Source organism: Medicago sativa, chromosome 3 (genome assembly GCF_051527215.1).
Source record: "Medicago sativa cultivar Bolivia chromosome 3, Bolivia_mono, whole genome shotgun sequence".
Taxonomy (NCBI): Eukaryota; Viridiplantae; Streptophyta; class Magnoliopsida; order Fabales; family Fabaceae; genus Medicago; species Medicago sativa.
In genome coordinates, this window is record NC_140751.1 from 49,020,941 (window position 1) to 49,038,989 (window position 18,049).

General features: G+C 37.8%; 1 pseudogene across 1 annotated transcript; it reads left to right on the forward strand.

Moving 5' to 3' along the window:
* The first annotated feature begins 10,944 nt into the window (after positions 1-10,944).
* Positions 10,945-16,456, forward strand: LOC146937917 (uncharacterized; annotated as a pseudogene). Its single transcript, XR_015031065.1, has one exon. The product of XR_015031065.1 is annotated as an uncharacterized LOC146937917 (transcript).
* The last annotated feature ends 1,593 nt before the right edge of the window (positions 16,457-18,049 follow it).

The window sequence follows — 18,049 nt, forward strand, 5'->3', positions numbered from 1 at the left end:
ATTCTTTCATGATATATCTGATGATTTGCCAAATGAATGGCACTTTGGCTATCACAATGTATCTTCACACACCCTTGACTAATCCCCATTTCTCCAACCATACCTTTCAACCATATGGCTTCCTTGACCCCTTCAACAAGGGCAATGTACTCTGCTTGAGTTGTTGAAAGAGCTACAACTGATTGTTGATTTACCTTCCAAGTAACTGTTGTACCGAACACTGTAAACACAAACCCTGACAAAGATTTTCTAGTGACTACGTTACCTGCATAGTCCGCATCAACATATCCCTCCAAAGCATCCCTTCCTGGTTGTGGCCTTGTATACTTCAGACCACCTTTCAAAGTCCCATTCAAATATCTCAGAACCCACTTCGTGCCCTTGACCCGGATTTGCCATAAACCGACTTATCACACTTATTGCATACGATAAGTCCGGTCTACTACAAACCATACCATACCCTCCATCTTGCCTTTCTCTTCATCGGATTGAGGACAGTGCTTTATTGACAACTTTCTGTGATGACCAAGAGGAGTGCCAACGACCTTAGAATCTTTCATTCTGAAGCGCTCCACCAATCCTCAAGTACCCCTGCTGAGATAAGAACAACTCACCTTTGTTTCGGTCCCTTATGATATCCATACCAAGTATCCTCTTTGCATTACCAAGATCCTTCATCTAAAATTCATCATTCAATCTTTCCTTGAGCTTCTGAATCTCTTGCATGTGAGAACTTGCCAAAAGAATATCATATACATAAAGGAGAAGGTAGAGAATGACTTTCTCATTCCTTCTCATCATGTAAACACAACTATCATAGTTGCTTCTCGCAAAACCAACCTTTACTAGGAACTCATCAAACCGACGATACCACTGCCGTGGACTTTGCTTTAACCCATACAAAGATTTCTTCAGCAAACACACTTTTGTATTATCTTCTACGAAACCTTCTGGTTGTTGCATATAGATAATTTCTTCCAACTCTCCATGTAGAAATGCGGTCTTCACATCCATTTGTTCTAACTCAAGATCATACATGTTAACAATCACCATAAGTACCCTTATAGAACAATGTTTTACCACCGGTGAAAAGATTTCATTGCAATCAATCCCTTCCACCTGAGTAAAACCCTTTGCCACAAGTCTTGCCTTATACCTAGGTGCTTCGACCCCTGGTATACCTTCTTTCTTCTTAAACACCCACTTGCTTCCCACTACCCTTTGATTCTTAGGTAATGAAACAAGTTTCCAAGTCTGGTTCTTTTCCAATGAAAGCATTTCCTCATTCATTGCCTTCAAAAAATCCTTGCTTTCGTTGCTTTCTAATGCTTCCCAGAAGTTCTTTTGTTCTGAGTCTTGCAATTCTTCACCTGCATTCAAAGCATAACATATAAGGTCAGCATAACCGTATCTATTAGGTGGATTAATTTGTCTCCTTATCCTATCTCTTGCTAGCTGATAGTCAGGACTAATTATTTCTTGGCCTTCACTCTCATCGGGTACTGGAGTCTGATCCTCCCCTTTCATTTCATCAGTGGTAGGCTCCACCTCAAACTGAATTTTCTTTACCCCCGTTTCTGAGCTTATATACAGGTCTTTGAACTTCATCCCCTTGCGAGTCTCATCAAAAGTAACATCCCTGCTTATAATACATTTTGATCCTCCAGGTTCCATCTTCCATAGTTTGTAACCTTTCACATCTTCAGGATAACCCATGAAAATACACTTTACAGCTCTAGCATCAAGTTTGTCCTCTTTGACATGAGCAAATGCTAAAGCTCCGAAAACTTTCAAATTATAGTAGTCTGCCGGTCTCCCACTCCAAACCTCCATAGGTGTCTTGAGATCTATCCCTGTTAATGGACATCTGTTAATCAAATATGATGCAGTACTAACAGCTTCTCCCTAGAAACTTTTGGACAATCCAGCTCCCAATAGCATACACCTCACACGCTCCAACAAGGTCCTATTCATTCTTTCAGCAAGACCATTCTGTTGAGGTGTGTATGCCACGGTTCTTTGCCTCTTTATACCTCGTTTCCTGCAAAACTCATTAAACTGCTCTGAAACAAACTCCAGGCCATTGTCAGTTCTTAACACTTTCAGTGTGGTTCCAATCTGATTTTCTACAAGTGTATGCCATTCTTTAAATTTTTCAAAAGCGTCACTTTTATTCTTCAGAATGTAAACCCATACCCTTCTAGAATAATCATCAATAATAGACATGAAATATGAACCTTCCCCATGAGTTTTAACTGATGCTGGACCCCAAAGGTCCGAATGAACATACTCAAAAGGCCTACTAGATTTATGCACACCCACCCCAAACTTCACCTTGTGTTGTTTCCCTAATGTGCAATTATCACAGAAATCTAGTTTGTTCAATTTTTCATTTCCTAGCAAACCTTGTTTAGCTACCTCAACCAAACCCCCCTCACTGACATTACCTAACCTCAAATGCCACAGTTTAGTTATGACCAGAGTGTCTACACTAGCAACCGATGCATGAGCTATAACAGTGGAACCTTCTAAAATATACAAACTATGTATTTTAGAACCTTTAGCTATAACTAATGCACCATGAGAAATTCTCATCATACCACGTTCAATTCTAGTACAATATCTTAGACCATCAAACATGCTTATAGATATTAAATTTCTCTTAAGTTCAGGAATATACCTCACATCCTTCAAAAGGAAATCACGGTCATCAAACATTTTGAGACGGATAGTACCCATACCTTGAATTTTGCAAGCCTTATTATTACCAAGGCGAGCAACTCCTCCTTCTTTCAGCTCCAATGTTTCAAAGTACTCCTTTCTCAGACAGATGTGATAAGAGCACCCAGAGTCCAAGACCCAGACCTTTTCTGGTTCCCAACTTGTCACAGTTAGTGCTCCAGTACTCTCATAACCTTCCTCTTCACTTGCAATCTGAATGAATGGATTACCACTTCCATTGCCCTTTCTATCCGGACAATCCTTCTTGAAGTGGCCTGGATTGTGACAAATAAAACATTTGTACTTTGTTTTATTATCACCACCCTTCGACCTAGACTTTGACTTAGAATTCTTGCCTTTCCCATTTCCTCTGTTTTGACTTCTCCCCCTTGAGACATTCAAGCCTTCTCCACTATCATCAACCTTCAACTCTTTGAACTTGGTTAACTCTTTGGTTCTCAAAGCTGCTTGAACTTCCTCCAAAGTGATAGTGCCTTCTTTGCCATAAAGCATTGTATCCTTGAAATTCTCAAAGGACTTAGGTAAAGCACACAGTAGGTGTAAGGATTTATCCTCATCATCCAGATTTACATCTATGTGCGCCAAATCATCAATAATCTTATTGAATTCCGCCAGTTGCTCCATTATAGGTTTTGACTCCACCATTCGGTAAAAGTAGAGTTGTTGTTTAAGACATTGTCTATGTGCCAAGGACTTGGTCATGTACAATGAATCAAGTTTATTCCACATAGACACAGCAGTAGTCTCCCTTGCTACCTCTCTCAACACCTTATCCATAAGACACAGAATGATAACACTGACCTTTTTATCATTCATCTCCGTCTTTTCAACAGGTGTCAGATGCGCAGGCATCTGTGCTTCTCCCTGCAGTGCTTCAACACACTTTTGTTGAATTAGAATTTCCCTCATCTTTACGTTCCACAACCCGAAGTCGTTACTACTGGTAAACTTTTCAATGGCCCACTTTGAACCCATGATATATGGTTATTGATTTGACCTTTGCCCCACGGTGGGCGCCAATTGTTGTGAATTCGTTGTGAAAAACACACCAATAATAAACTTGATGCGTGGAGAAAATTAATACCAAGTAATCAAATCAAGCGGGTGACAAAATAATTCAAACAAAAATAAACAGCAAGAGATAAAGGGAAGAAGGAGAACACAAGAATCTGTTTACCCAGTTCGGTCTAATGATGACCTACTCTGGGGGAGAGAGCAGCTCTCTGTTCCACTATAATGATATGAGTTTCTTTACAAAGAGGTATTGAGTTACAAGTGTAACGCCCTACTTTTATTATTTACTATTTTATTGAGATTGGATGTCTTTTTATAATTTAGTAGAGTTAATTTGATGAGTGATTTTTTGTTAAGTTATATGTTGGTATTTACTAGTATAATATATTCGTTATTTTGTGTGGAAATATAGATGTTATTTGGTGTAGAAATATATTTGTTATTTTGTGTGGAAATATATATGTTGTTTGGTGTAGAAATATATTCGTTATTTTGTGTGGAAATATATAAGTTATTTGGTGTAGAAATATATTTGTTATTTTGTGTAGAAATATATATGTTATCTGGTGTAGAAATATATTTGTTATTTGGGGGTATTATATATTTAGTGGGAGACTATATTTAGTAGAGAAATATAATTATTAGAATAAGTAGATTTGGGGGTTGAAATAGAAAGATGAGAGTTATTGGGCTTAATTAGATATTTAAGAAGAGAAGTTAGTATTATAAATAGAGGAGATATTAGGTTGAAAGACTAACATATACAAAAACAAGGATTTAGAGAAAACAAGGTTTAGAGAGAAGAGAACAAGAGGAGAGAAGAACCAAGAGAAGGGCTGTCAATCGATAATTCTAAGGTAAGGGTGAGACTATCATTCGGTAATATTAAGTCTGTAATTCTGAATTTGCAATTAACATGTTCTAGGATTAGTTTGTGAGAATTTGCGAATTAGGGTTTTGAGAGAGAATTGATGATTAGATGGTGAGAAGTTGTTAGATTGATGTAGAAATTGTGTACAGACCTTAGATATTCCATGGGTAATCATAATCATAGAGCTTGAAGTGAATTTATGTTGTTCTTGAAGGTTTTCATGAAAAATGGGTCAAATGGTGATTTTTGTTGAAAGAGTGTTTTAGTTGAAGTTTTATATGTATTTGGGTGTCTTTTCATGTTTAGAAACGTTTAAACCAAATTTGGGCTTAGGGGATTCAAAATTGGGATTTTGGGATGAAAAATTGAGTTTTCCCGAGAGCTCTGACAGCATTCTCTTTTTCATGTTTTTGCATCATTTTTACACATTTCAGTTTTGAATTGGCTTTAGGTGTACACACGAAAGTTGTAGGTATGGATGTTAGATTTCTAATGCTGTTGGTTTGACTTCAAAAGGATTTACAGAACTTGAGTTATGGTCAAATTACTGTACGTAGGTCACAGTGAATTTTTATGGACTTTCAGCACAACTTTTCCGAATTTAAAATGAAAACTGGTATTGATCGGTACAGAATTGGTCTTAGGCGTAAACATAAAGTTTTAGATAATTTTGTTAGCTTTCCAGTGGCTTTGGTTTGACATGGAAATGAGGTTTGGTCTTTGAGTTATGATGAAAATACTACAAGGAAGTCTTAGCGAAATTACACAGTGACAACATTCTCTGTTTCATTTTTTTGCGTTTTGTTCTTATGTTTCTGTTTTAAATTGATCTTTGTTGTAAACATGAAAGTTGTTGATAATTGTGATATCTTTCCAGTAGCCTTGGTTGACATGAAAATATGTTGTGCATGATTATTTATGGTCTTACAAAGATGCATGATGAATTGTTGATACTTGAATACGATGATATATGATGAATTGTTGATGTTTGAATATGATGTTATATGATGAATTGTTGATGTTTGAATATAATAGTAATGATGATCTGTGAAGTTGTTATAAGATGATTTAATGTTGTTACTGATGATATATATAATCGTATATGCATTATGCGATGCTTATGTTGATGTGATGCTTAAGATGCTATTATTATCATTTGATACTGTTATGTTGTGATGCTGATATGAAATGAATTTATAAGTGCTGCATATGTTGCTGTTGATCTTTATTAAGATGAAAATGTCGGTAAAAGTCAAGAAGTTATAAGATGTTCACGAAGTTTCTAAGACGTAAGATGTTGAGTCCATGCATACTCATTTAAAGGAGGGCTCATGCCCTGGAGCTTTTGCTCTATGACGACGAGGGCTCATGCCCTAGGAGCTTTTGCTCAACGACGATGAGGGCTCATGCCCTAGGAGTATATTTATGCTCAACGACGATGAGGGCTTATGCCTGATAAGTGCTCAAAAGTAATATATTTCATGTGGAAAAAGAGGCATTTTTAGTGACTTGTTATGCAAGTTATCTACGGAAAAGCAATCAATTGTTGTAATTATACCATTTATGCTTTATATGCCTAATTCTACCCAATTTATGCAGGAAATGACAAGCAAGGACCAAAACTCAAGTGTGTGAACCAAGCACATCTCGCTTACGCGAGGTCATCTCGCTTAAGCGAGATTCCTCCAGGGAGCAGCTCAACATTCGCTTACAACTCGCTTCCAGGTCGCTTGTGCAATTTTAGAATCTCGCTTACGCGAGATCATCTCGCTTACGCGAGATTTCTCCAGGGAGCAGTTGAGCATCTCGCTTCCAAGTCGCTCAAGCAGGATTCAAAGGCGGTTTAAGTTTGAAGCAACCTCGCTTACGCGAGTTCTAACTCGCTTACGCGAGATTTCTCCAGGGATCACTCGCTTCTGGCTCGCTTCCAACTCGCTTACGCGAGATGCAACACATCAAGGATCAGGGCTACGTGGCAATATTTTATTGGCCATGGCTAGATATTTTGGCTTCTCGCTTAAGCGAGATGTATCTCGCTTAAGCGAGATTACACGTTTTTAGCCCATTTAAATACATGTTTTCCCTCTCTCTAGGACTATTCACTATTCCATTGAAACATTTTATACATTTCTAGAGAGAGGTTAGAGCTATTTCATAGAGAGAAACACAAAGCAAGTGATTAAGGAGTAGATTCAACCCTAGATTCATTGAGACATCAAGGATCTTGGCATGGAATCTTCATCTTTCCTTCATTCCTTGCATTAGTTTACATGTCTATGTGTAACTATCACCTTCTTTGTAGTATTGAGGTAACAATCAAGCTATTATGTAATCTTTTGATCTTTTAATATATAAGGTTCTAACTTAATGATTCAATATTGTTGTTATTCTTGCTTTTAATGCTTTCAAAGAGATTCAAGATGATTTGGACACAAACTCTTGAATCTAGAACTAGAGTAACAATCTATCTTATGTTATATCACTCTTGACAAGTTTGTAAACCTTTGATAATTACTTTTAATCAAGATTTTAATGCTTTCGGATACTTAATCAGGCTGGACACGGTCGATTAAGTTATCCGATCGACTTTGTTATCGTTTAAGGAATTTGGACACGAATGTTTAAACGCTAACTTGGAAATAACGATGTCGCTTTGGACACGAAGGATATTGTAGAAATGATTGTACTAATATTGGTTATAAAGCTAGAGTCTATTAATCGATCGAGAGATTGCTGCTGTTATGCTTGCTCGTTATCTTATACCGCAAGCGAAATAGTTCGATCCCCTCTCGTTTTTACTTTAGTGTCATCTATGGATATAGTGTTACAAACAAACAAATTATATCCAAACCCTTAACGTGAACTATTGTGAAAATGCTTATGATTAACGTAACTCCCTGTGGAAACGATCCTATATATACTCACGTGTACATAGTTATATGACATGTAGGAAGAATTCTTACATCAAAATGGCGCCGTTGCCGGGGAGTAGCGTATTTTATATTATAAGTTTTGAAACAATTTTGTCATGTTAAGTCAATTTTGCACAAAATTCTTTCATGCATATACTTATACAATTATATCATTCATTATCTTTTATGCTAACCACCTGGTATAGTCTTGGTGAACTTTGTTTATGCGAGGTACCATTGCTAAAGAAGACCTACAATTTGATCCTGAGATAGAGAAAACTGCTAGGTTACTTAGGAAGCAAGCAAAGGAAGCTAGGAGATTAGCCAGGCTGGCTCAGCCGGAATCTTTACTTTTTATTCCTTCTCCTTCCGGTTCGGTGCATACTATTTCACTTGGTGGTTCTTCACACTCTTCTGAACTATCATCTCCAAGGAGTGAACCAGAAGTAATCAAGGCTAATGAAGGTGAAAATGATGCTCTACCAATGTGGGTTAGTCCGAGGAGGCTAGCTAATCTTGGAAATCAAAATGCCAAATCAATTGAGTTGAAGTCGGGGTTGATAAACTTGATAACTCATAACCAGTTTACCGGTATGGATCATGAGGATCCATATAGACATTTAACCAATTTCTATGGTATCGCCGTGACACTTGGTTTGAAGGAAGATGAGGAAGAGGGTATGTTTGTGAAATTGTTTCCTCATTCTTTGATCGGGAAAGCAAAGGAGTGGTATATTGATCAACCAACTTCTTTGATGGAAGACTGGACGGAGCTAGAGAAAGCGTTTCAAGAAAGATTCTTTCCGGAGGATAGGCATCTTGAAGCTAAAACTTCAATTACAACTTTTGCTCAAGGCCAAAGTGAGTCTCTTTGTGAAGCTTGGGAGCGCTATAAATCATTGCTAAGGAATTGTCCAAAGCATGGTTTTGATAGCCAAATGCAACTATATCTTTTTCGTCAAGGGCTTCAAGACATGTCCAAGACGATGCTAGATGCAAGTGCTGGAGGTTCTATTGCTATGAAAAATCCAGCTGATGCTGTCAAAATCATTAACCAAATGGCTCTCAACACAAGAAAATCTTCTCACAATCGGAATCCTCAACAAAGGAAAGCCGGTATCCTTGAACTAGAAGCAAATGATGCGGTCTTAGCTCAAAATAAGCTTCTCACTCAACAAATAGAAGCTATGCAAAAGGAGATGAGAGCTATGCCAAAACAAATTCTTGAATCTCTCAAGCAAGAAGGAGGAACCGCTCAAGTCAATACTTGTGGACTTTGTACGGGGGATCATCCCACCGGCTATTGTCCCGAACCCGGTTCTTTTGAAGAGGAAGAGGTCAACTATGTGGGAAACCAACAAAGGCCTAACCAACCACAAAAAGCCGGAACCTCACAACAATCCCAAAATTCGGGTACTTCCAATTTTCAAGGAAGATATCCGGCCAATCAAAACTTTCAGAGACCATGGAGAGCACCTTACAACAATAACTACCAATGGCCACAATCTAACTTCTATCAACAACCGTTCCCTCAATTCCAACAACCATTCAATAATCAATACCAATTTCCACCACCAAATAACCCCCAACAACCTAATTGTCATACCCCAAATTTTGACCACTTTTCTTTGTATTTACCATTTTTATTCGTACCTTTAACGCCGAGTAATTTCGTCGTCTCAGACAGAATTTTCGGCAGTTAGTTATCTTGAAATACCTCATTTCGATCCCGAAGGGACATTTTTATGTTTTATTATCACTTTTATTATATCTTGCGTTTTTATTTTAGTTATTAGTACTTTATTTTATTTTAACTCTTTTTATTTTTATTTTTATTTTTAATGTAATTTTCGTTTCCTTTTTTATCATTGTCAATATATTATTTTGTTTAATTTTAGTCCAAGGTCCAAATATCTTAAGTATCTTGTTGGCCAAGTAGCATAGGTCCCTTTGCGAGGGTATTTTTGTCCAATCCAATCACTAGTCTTAACCTAGTTTTTTTGCTATAAGTAGTGGTGCCAATCATTGGCAAAAGGGGGGCTGGCACAGAAATATTCACTGACACTAACACTGCAGCGGCAGCTGGGTCTAAAACCCACACAAACACGTTCCCCTTTCTCTTTCATGAAAATGCAGATCCAAAAAGCCCTCTCCTCAAAAGTTCATATGAACACGCAACAACAAACAATTCTCCAGCAACATTCTTTTCCTCATCACCACTCAAATTCAATTCATCCATTGTTCATATAATCAAACACCATATCATTTAATCATCGCAAACTCATATCATCAGAGCAGTATTGCGATTTTTTTGGTTTGAAGCTCTCAACACAATAACGCAACTCGGCCAACAACTCAGCTGAGTCGTCAACCGAGTCAGACTGAGTCAGATCTGAACCTACAACAACAAGCAACAACACAACTCGACTTCACCAACTCAGCAAGAACGAGTTCGTTCTTCAAACAAGAGCAGCTGGGATCTTGAAGTTTTCCCTGCTATTCAGACTATCTCCGATTTGAACGAAGGTACCTTGTTTCCTTCCCTTTTCTCTGTTGCGCATTGCTATTGCTTGTTGATTCATTTGTGCTAAAAATGGCGGTTATTAATTTGTAGATCTAGGGTTTGTGTTTGATCTTTTGTCATTTTTGAGTTGATATTTGGAAAGAGGAGAAAATTGGATTGTTAAAAATGTAGAAAAAATTTGGAAACGGAGAGCTTTTACTCTCCGGTACGGTGGCGCCGCCACCTTTGGCCGGAAGCCACCGTGCCGGAGCTATGAAGGCTCGCCGGAATCTGGAAAATGTTCATCCCTTTCTTCTTCGTGTTCTTTCTGTATTAGGAATATAGGAGTTAATTTGTTTGTTGCAAGCAAGAGAGAGGCGAGAGCCTTTTGTTTTAAAAAAGTGAAGTTAGAAAGAGAACAGGTAGGCAACACGTGATTGAAGAAAGAGGATTTTCTTGTTATTTGTTTTCTTAACAGCCAAAACCATTTTTATATATCTTTTATTTTTTTTATTTTTTTTTAAACCGGTTCAAATAACCCACTCCATTTTCAAAACCGAACCGGTATGCTTTTGACCCTGAGCCCAATTTGCTTATCTGTTCAATGTGTTGGTTGCTGCTTGCTGCATCCCATTTTTAAGAAATATTTCTTCATGCATGTTTTTCCTTGTTTTTTTTTACTTCGTAACCTTTCCTTAACATATCATTATGATTTGTTTATTCTCATGCATCTTTAGTTTAAATAATGTCAAGCCTTCTTTATATCATGCATTTGTTATTATTATCTATTTTATTTGATGATTTCGATTTTAATATCATGCATTTTTTTACTTCTTTAGTGTATTGGGCTCAAAAATCATTTAATGCATCATAAATCTTTTACTCTATAACATCTTGTGTTAATCTTGCTTTAATATTTCAAAAATCATTTCATGCCTTTCCTTGATATCTCAACATCATGCATTATTGTCAATTTATATGTTGGCTTTACAATCATTTTATGCATCTTTTGGTAGTGGTTCCATCAAACATTCTTACAACCTAGCTTTAAAATTTAACTCTAGTTTCATGCATTTCAAATTTTTCACTCCATGATATCTCTTGTCGATTATGCTTTAAAATCTTTCAATTTCTATTTTGTGCATTGTTTTAAAATTTTGACATCATTCATTCTAAATCTCATCATCTCATGTCGGCTTTAATTTTAGTATAATCTCATGCATATTTAAATATCTTGTTCATTGCTTTACTTATGAATTTTGCTTTCAAGCGTTGCTTTAAAAATCATAACATCATTGCACTTTGTCCTAATACTCTTAAAATTCTCATTAGTCATGTTACTTATCTTATGTCTTAATCGCTAATATTTTCGTTCTTTTGTTTAGACTCATAGCATGCATACTACTTATCATTTTATTTTCATTTCAATTGTTTAGTGTGTATAACTAGGAAATGGATGTATATTTTGTACCATTGGTTTGTAGCTTGGCAAAGAGGCCATAGAATGTATCTAGGAATTTTTTGTAATAATGTAGGTAACACAAGCACCGACACAAGCACCGACACTTGCACCGACACTATCACTTTATTTACCGCTTTACGCTCGCTTTATGTTTCACGTTATTACGCTAGCTTTCCGTTAGTTAGAAAAATCATTTTCATCTCAAAAAAATCAAATAAGCAAAAGTCAAATTATTTTCTTAATAAACCTTGGATCCAAATCCAAGAGATTTTTCCTTTATTTTCTTAATCAAATCCTTAAATGAATCTTAATTAAACTTAGACCAAATTTCTCAAATAAAATGAAACAACCTCACTTCTATTTTATTCTTCTATACCTTGAGGTCTCACAACCCTTCTCAAAATCATTTTCAAAATCAAATTAAAATCAACCTAACCCACAAAAACATTTTTGAGAACGAACTACGACGGTTTTGATCCCTTTTAAGGGTACGTAGGCAGAGGCTTTAATCCTTTCAAATCGATCAAATAAAAATAAGCTCCTACTTCTTCTCCCTCCATTCTTTCACTTTAAGCAACAAATTTTCGAATAAAAATAAAGTTAGAAAGAGGTTCTCACGGAGTACCGTGAACGACGCGGGTGCCTAACACCTTCCCGAATCGTAACCGACCCCCGGATCCAAAAAGGGTTTTTCAATCTCATTTTTCCCTTCCCAAGAATAAAATCGAGCAAGTCCGGTAGATTGAAGGTTCAAGTCCAATCAATGGATTGACACCCGAAAATCTTGGTCTACAAAAATGGCGACTTCACTGGGGATCCTTCGCGGGTTAAGCCCACCTTTCTTTCTTTATTTCTTATGCTTTATCATTGGTATATACTTTGTAGAATATTTTTACGTGAGTGGTGAGACAAAGTCCTATACCCGGACTTGAGTGAAACATAGGATATAGGACGGGGTAAAATCATAGTGACATACCAAGAGCATTCTTGGACCATGTTTACAAATGATAACCCTACTCGGCGGAGGCCTCACGGAAGGTAGTAGTCTTGTTAACATGAGCATTCGTGTTGGCGTTATTACTTTCAATGTGAGTGTCCGGTGAAGCCGTGGACCTTAGTAACCCTTAACCCCACTTGGCCTTTTTAGGACGTAGTGCGGAGACTGAACCAAGAGCATTCTTGACTTTAGTTGTCACGCGATACTACACTCAAACTAGACTTCCTTGTGGATGATATTGGACTAGGAGCATTCCTACGCACCGATAAATTCATAAGGGTAGTTGTAATTTGGGAACTTGGTAGAACCCTTGTTACATGTGCAAATGAAAACCATAGTCCTTACCTAATGGCGTTATTATCCCTTGACTCCAACATTGTATATCTTAAACCTCATCATGTTTCCTATGCATAATCATGCATACATGCATCCATTCATAAATGCTTTTTCCATCAAATATTGAAGGATTTAACCAAGTTTTTTTGTAAATATCAAAGGAATGGACCTTGTGAGAATGAACACCAAGCAATACAATTTCAAAAAAAATCTTAACTAAGCTTTTGTTTTTGTTAAAGAACTTTGTCCTTGGTTTCGTTCTTACCTTTTGAAAAAAGAACCGATTGCGATATATTTACAATTTTCAAATGAAACCATGTTCCTCTACAATGTTTACAAATTAGCTTTGATAAGTCCTTCAAAAAAAAAATTGTATATTTTCGCATAAGCATATCATGCATCATTTGCATTCATAGTTTCTAGTCCGTGTCTCACATTGTATCTTCTCAATAAAAGGTCAATCCATCAGTCTACTCGCATCTACAACACTCGAGCAAATCAGAATGGATCATCTTGAACAAGAGAACCACAAGCTTCGTGAAGAGGTGACAACCCTCCGGGCCGAAAATGAGCTTTTGAGGAACTTAGTATCTTTGATGACGGTTGCACAGAGTCGGCCATTATCTCTTCTAGTTGGCAGCACTCAAGCTCAGACGGTTGCTTCCACTACTCCGATTTCAACAGTGTTTGCTAGTACTCCTCAACATGCTATGCTGGAAGGTTATCTCTGGAGCACACCTTTAAGTTCTGGTGAAATATTCCGTCCTGTTATCTCTAAGGTTCAAGCTCCTTTTGTGCAACAGACAACACCTATCTCTCAATCGGGCCCTTTGATCCCTCAAGCTGCTATGACCTATTCAGCTCCTTTGATTCATACTACTCAGCAGGGCCCTAGACCCATCTATCACTCAGGAAATGTGGTTGCATACGACCGGATAGCTGAACTGGAAGAAAAGTTTGACAAAATACAATTGGAATTGAAAGCTCTCCGTGGGAAAGAACTGTTTGGAAAAAATGCTTATGATCTTTGCTTGGTTCCCAATGTCGTTATACCACCCAAATTCAAAGTCCCTAATTTTGAGAAGTACAAAGGGAACACTTGCCCTGAGCTTCATTTGGTAATGTACGTGAGAAAGATGTCTGCTCAAGTAGGTAATGATGAACTCCTTATCCACTGTTTCCAAGATAGTTTGACTGGTGCTGCACTGATATCGTACATGGGTCTGAGCAAGGATGATATCAAAACTTTTAGTGATTTGTGTGAGGCTTTCGTCCAGCGATATAACTACAACTTGCACTTGGCCCCAGACAGAAAGGAACTGCAGGCCATGACCCAAAATGATAATGAATCCTTCAAAGCTTATGCCCAACGTTGGAGAGATGTCGCCGCACAAGTCCGGCCACCTCTGGAAGAGAAAGAGTTGAATGAGATTTTCTTGGGAACTCTGAATCCGTTCTATTTTGAGCATATGCTTGCAAGTGCATCTAGCAACTTCGCAAAGCTGATGACTGTGGGTGTGCGTATTGAAGACTGGGTCCGAAAAGAATGTCTGGTGAAAGAAAGTGTTCCCACTGATGGTTTAGAGGAGGAATACCAGGAAATGAGTGTGGAGGAGAGTCAGCCTCAACAACAGTATCTGGTTTATCACCCTGTCGCCGCTGTTATGCCTGTCACAAATGTTGTTCAAAGTTCGGGTAATCAACCCCAGTTTCAGCAATATCAACAACAACCTCGACAACAGGCTCCAAGAACTCAGATTCATCCTATTTCTATGAAGTATGCAGATCTATTCCCAAGGTTGCTTGAAAGGAATTTGATCCACACCAAGGCACCTCTCTCAGTACCAACAATTTAGCCAGCAGGGTATAAAGCTGATCTTTCTTGTGCCTTCCATCAAGGGGCATCGGGTCATGATATTGAACAATGTTTTCCATTTCAGAAGATAGTTCAGAAATTGATCCAAAAAAACCTCATACCTTTTGAAGAGTTTGAATTCGAATATGCCAGTTAATCTGCTATCAGATCTTGGAACCTGATGTCGATACAGGGAATGTTTAGCTGCAATTGGGTCTTTATTGATGTTTATTCTACTACTTATCTGTTTAATTAATATGTTTGTTTGTTGCTTTATGTTTTTCAAAAAAAAAATCCTTTCGTCCCACCCGAGACGGAAGTGAATTTATTTAGGGCTTTTTGCTTTATGTATTTTCATCATTAATTAAAAGGTCGCTTTGATCCCGACTTTGTTTTTATTTTTGTGCTTTTTCTGGAAAAATGGTAATACAAAAAACCAAAAATTCATTTTCTTTAATCATTTCCACATATCTGCATAATCATAATGTTTATATCAATAATCTAATCATGCATTAATGAACCCGTTGAACACTTAAACCCTGTACCCTCTCTCGACTTTGAGTTCCTTGTATCCGAGACTGAAGAAAAGGAGGGTGAAAGTTTACCAATGAAATTTCTCGCCTACTGGGGCATCTTGACCGTCGAAGCTGCAAATACCAAGGAAGATTGTCCAGAAGAGGACTTTCAATTACAAAGACTGGCACAAGATGCTACCATTTTTCTTGCAGGGATATTGTACTTCAAGTGCACGCTTTAACAGGGGCAACCCCCCCACCATCCCTCAGTATACAATATATAAAGCAGTGCCCCACATGGAGGCCAAAGTCTTGTCAACAGAAGTTCCAATGAAAGCTAAACTTGATTGAATTTAAAAGTGTTATTGCCATGTGCCATATACAGTTATATCAAGGATTTGACAAAGAAGACTCGTCCCCATGAATGTCAAGAAAGTGGCTTTGTGCTCAAAAAAATATGTTACCTGATTCCAGGAGCAAATGGATACCAAATTACAAAGAATGGTGACAAACTTGTATGTCCTGTGAATACCGATGCAGTCAAGAAATACTTTGTTAAAATGAAAAGCTCGATAAGTCGCAAACTTGAAAAAGTGGCTTAGGCAAAAAAAAAAAAAAAAAAAAAAAGAGCGTCTCGATGGACTGAAAACCCGAAAGGGCGGTTCATGCAAAAGTTAGAGACATAAAAAAAAATGATAAAAAAAAAATGTGCTTATCCTGATAGGTTGAAACCCGCAAGGGCGACCTATGCAAAAGTTAAGGATTATGACAAAGTAACTGCATCTGGTCGGACATGACTCACTTGGGGAATTTCAGCCGTCAAAAGACCGCCAACTCATGGCAAGGTAATTGCATCATAACAGATATGACTCATCTGGGGCATTTCAGCTGTCAAAAGACCTCCGGTTTATGGCAAGGTAATTGCATCATAACAGATATGACTCATCTGGGGCATTTCAGCTGTCAAAAGACCTCCGGTTTATGGCAAGGTAACTATATCAATTCAGATATGATTCATCTGGGGCATTTTCAACTGTCAAAAGACCTTCGACACGAAGCATCTGCAAAATCAAAGACTTGGAACGGTGGAATTCAAAGTTGTTAGAGAGCATAGCGGTTAATGTGTTCAATGTACCTTTCCAATATAATTACCATTTTCCAAACTTTTTAAAATCTGTGGAGCCACGCCTTTGGCAGGTCACCACTCCATTACATCTAATTTGAGCTTGTGCCCATTTATTTGAAATTCTCATTTATTCTGTTTGCATAATTTTCTTCTATTTTTGATGTGAATACTTAAAGCAAAAATTTAAAACTTTTTTTAATGTCTTTTGAAGAGCATAAACAACAGGTACATATTCTTTGAACTTATGAGTAAGAGAAGCATACATCAACATTCGTCCCAAGGACAGTTAAACTCTGCAAGATAGTTATGAACAAGTGATGTGCGATGACCTCTGTCAAAAAAAAAAGAGAAAAAAGAATACAAAAAAAAAAAGAGCTCGCTAAGTCGAAAACCCGAAAGGGCGGCTTAAGCCAAAAATGAGCGTCCCGGTGGACTGAAAACCCGAAAAGGGCGGTCCAGGCAAAAATTAGGGGCATAAAAAAAATATATATATATATATACTCCCGGTGGATTGAAAACCTGAAAGGGCGATCCAGGCAAAAGTTAGGGACTTTCAAAAAAAAAAAAAAAACAATACAAAAAAATGAAAAAGACAGAGGTATCACAGTTCAAGTGGGCCAAACAGAAAGAATGCACTTTGTGCTGGCTTACGAGTGACGACTTTTGCTAGAATGGTTGATTGATGGGTTTTATCCCGAGAAATGGCGACTTTTGCCGGTGATTTGATGAATGGCGACTCCTGCCTATGGTTTAATTGACGGTGTCTCCCATCTGTGGCTTGATTGATGTATTTTATCCCTTAGAGTTGGCGACTTCTGCCAAATTATTGATTGATGAGTTGTTTCCCCAAGAGGATTGATTATGGGGCATTCTGTCTCCAAGCGGTTTGATTATGGGGCATTCTCCCTTCAGTGGTGTGGTTATGGGTTGTTCGCCCACCAGTGGTCTGAGTTTGAGCTTTACCCTGACAGTGTTTAACTCATCTCCAGTAATGTTATCCCCAATGAAGATTGCCGAGTGTTTGTACTGCGGTGTCAGTCCATCTCTCATCTTACTTATCCTCTTTTGTTTCATCGAGTTCACCTGTCATATATATTTATACAGTCATATATTCATACATTCATTCATACATATATTCATGCATATAAATATTCAGGCACATATAACTTGCATACAAATATCATTCATCATGATTGCATTATCACCCAGAGTCTTATTTCAATTGTATCTCACAAAAGTGTTATCCCCATTGTGTATGTTCCAGAGATGTCACCTGTAGTCTTGTTTGGTCGTATCCTTTCAGTTCGGTCTTCAACTACCTTTTGGACCAGGTTAATCCCCTGCCAATGTCTTTTAAGCCAAATTTAGACCAGGTTAATACCCTGCCAATCCCTTTTGGACCAGGTTAATCACCTGTTAATCTCTTTAGCACCAGTTGGACCAGGTTAATCACCTGCCAAAGCCTTTCTTACCTTCTGGTCCAGGTTAATACCCTGCCAATGTCTTTTGGACCAGGTTAATCACCTGCCAATGTCTTTTGTTCCTTTTAGACCAGGTTAATCCCCTGCCAATGTCTTTTGTACCTTCGGACCAGGTTAATCACCTGCCAATATCTTTTGTACCTTCGGACCAGGTTAATCACCTGCCAATATCTTTTGTACCCTTGGACCAGGTTAATCCCCTGCCAATGTCTTTTGTACCTTTTGGACCAGGTTA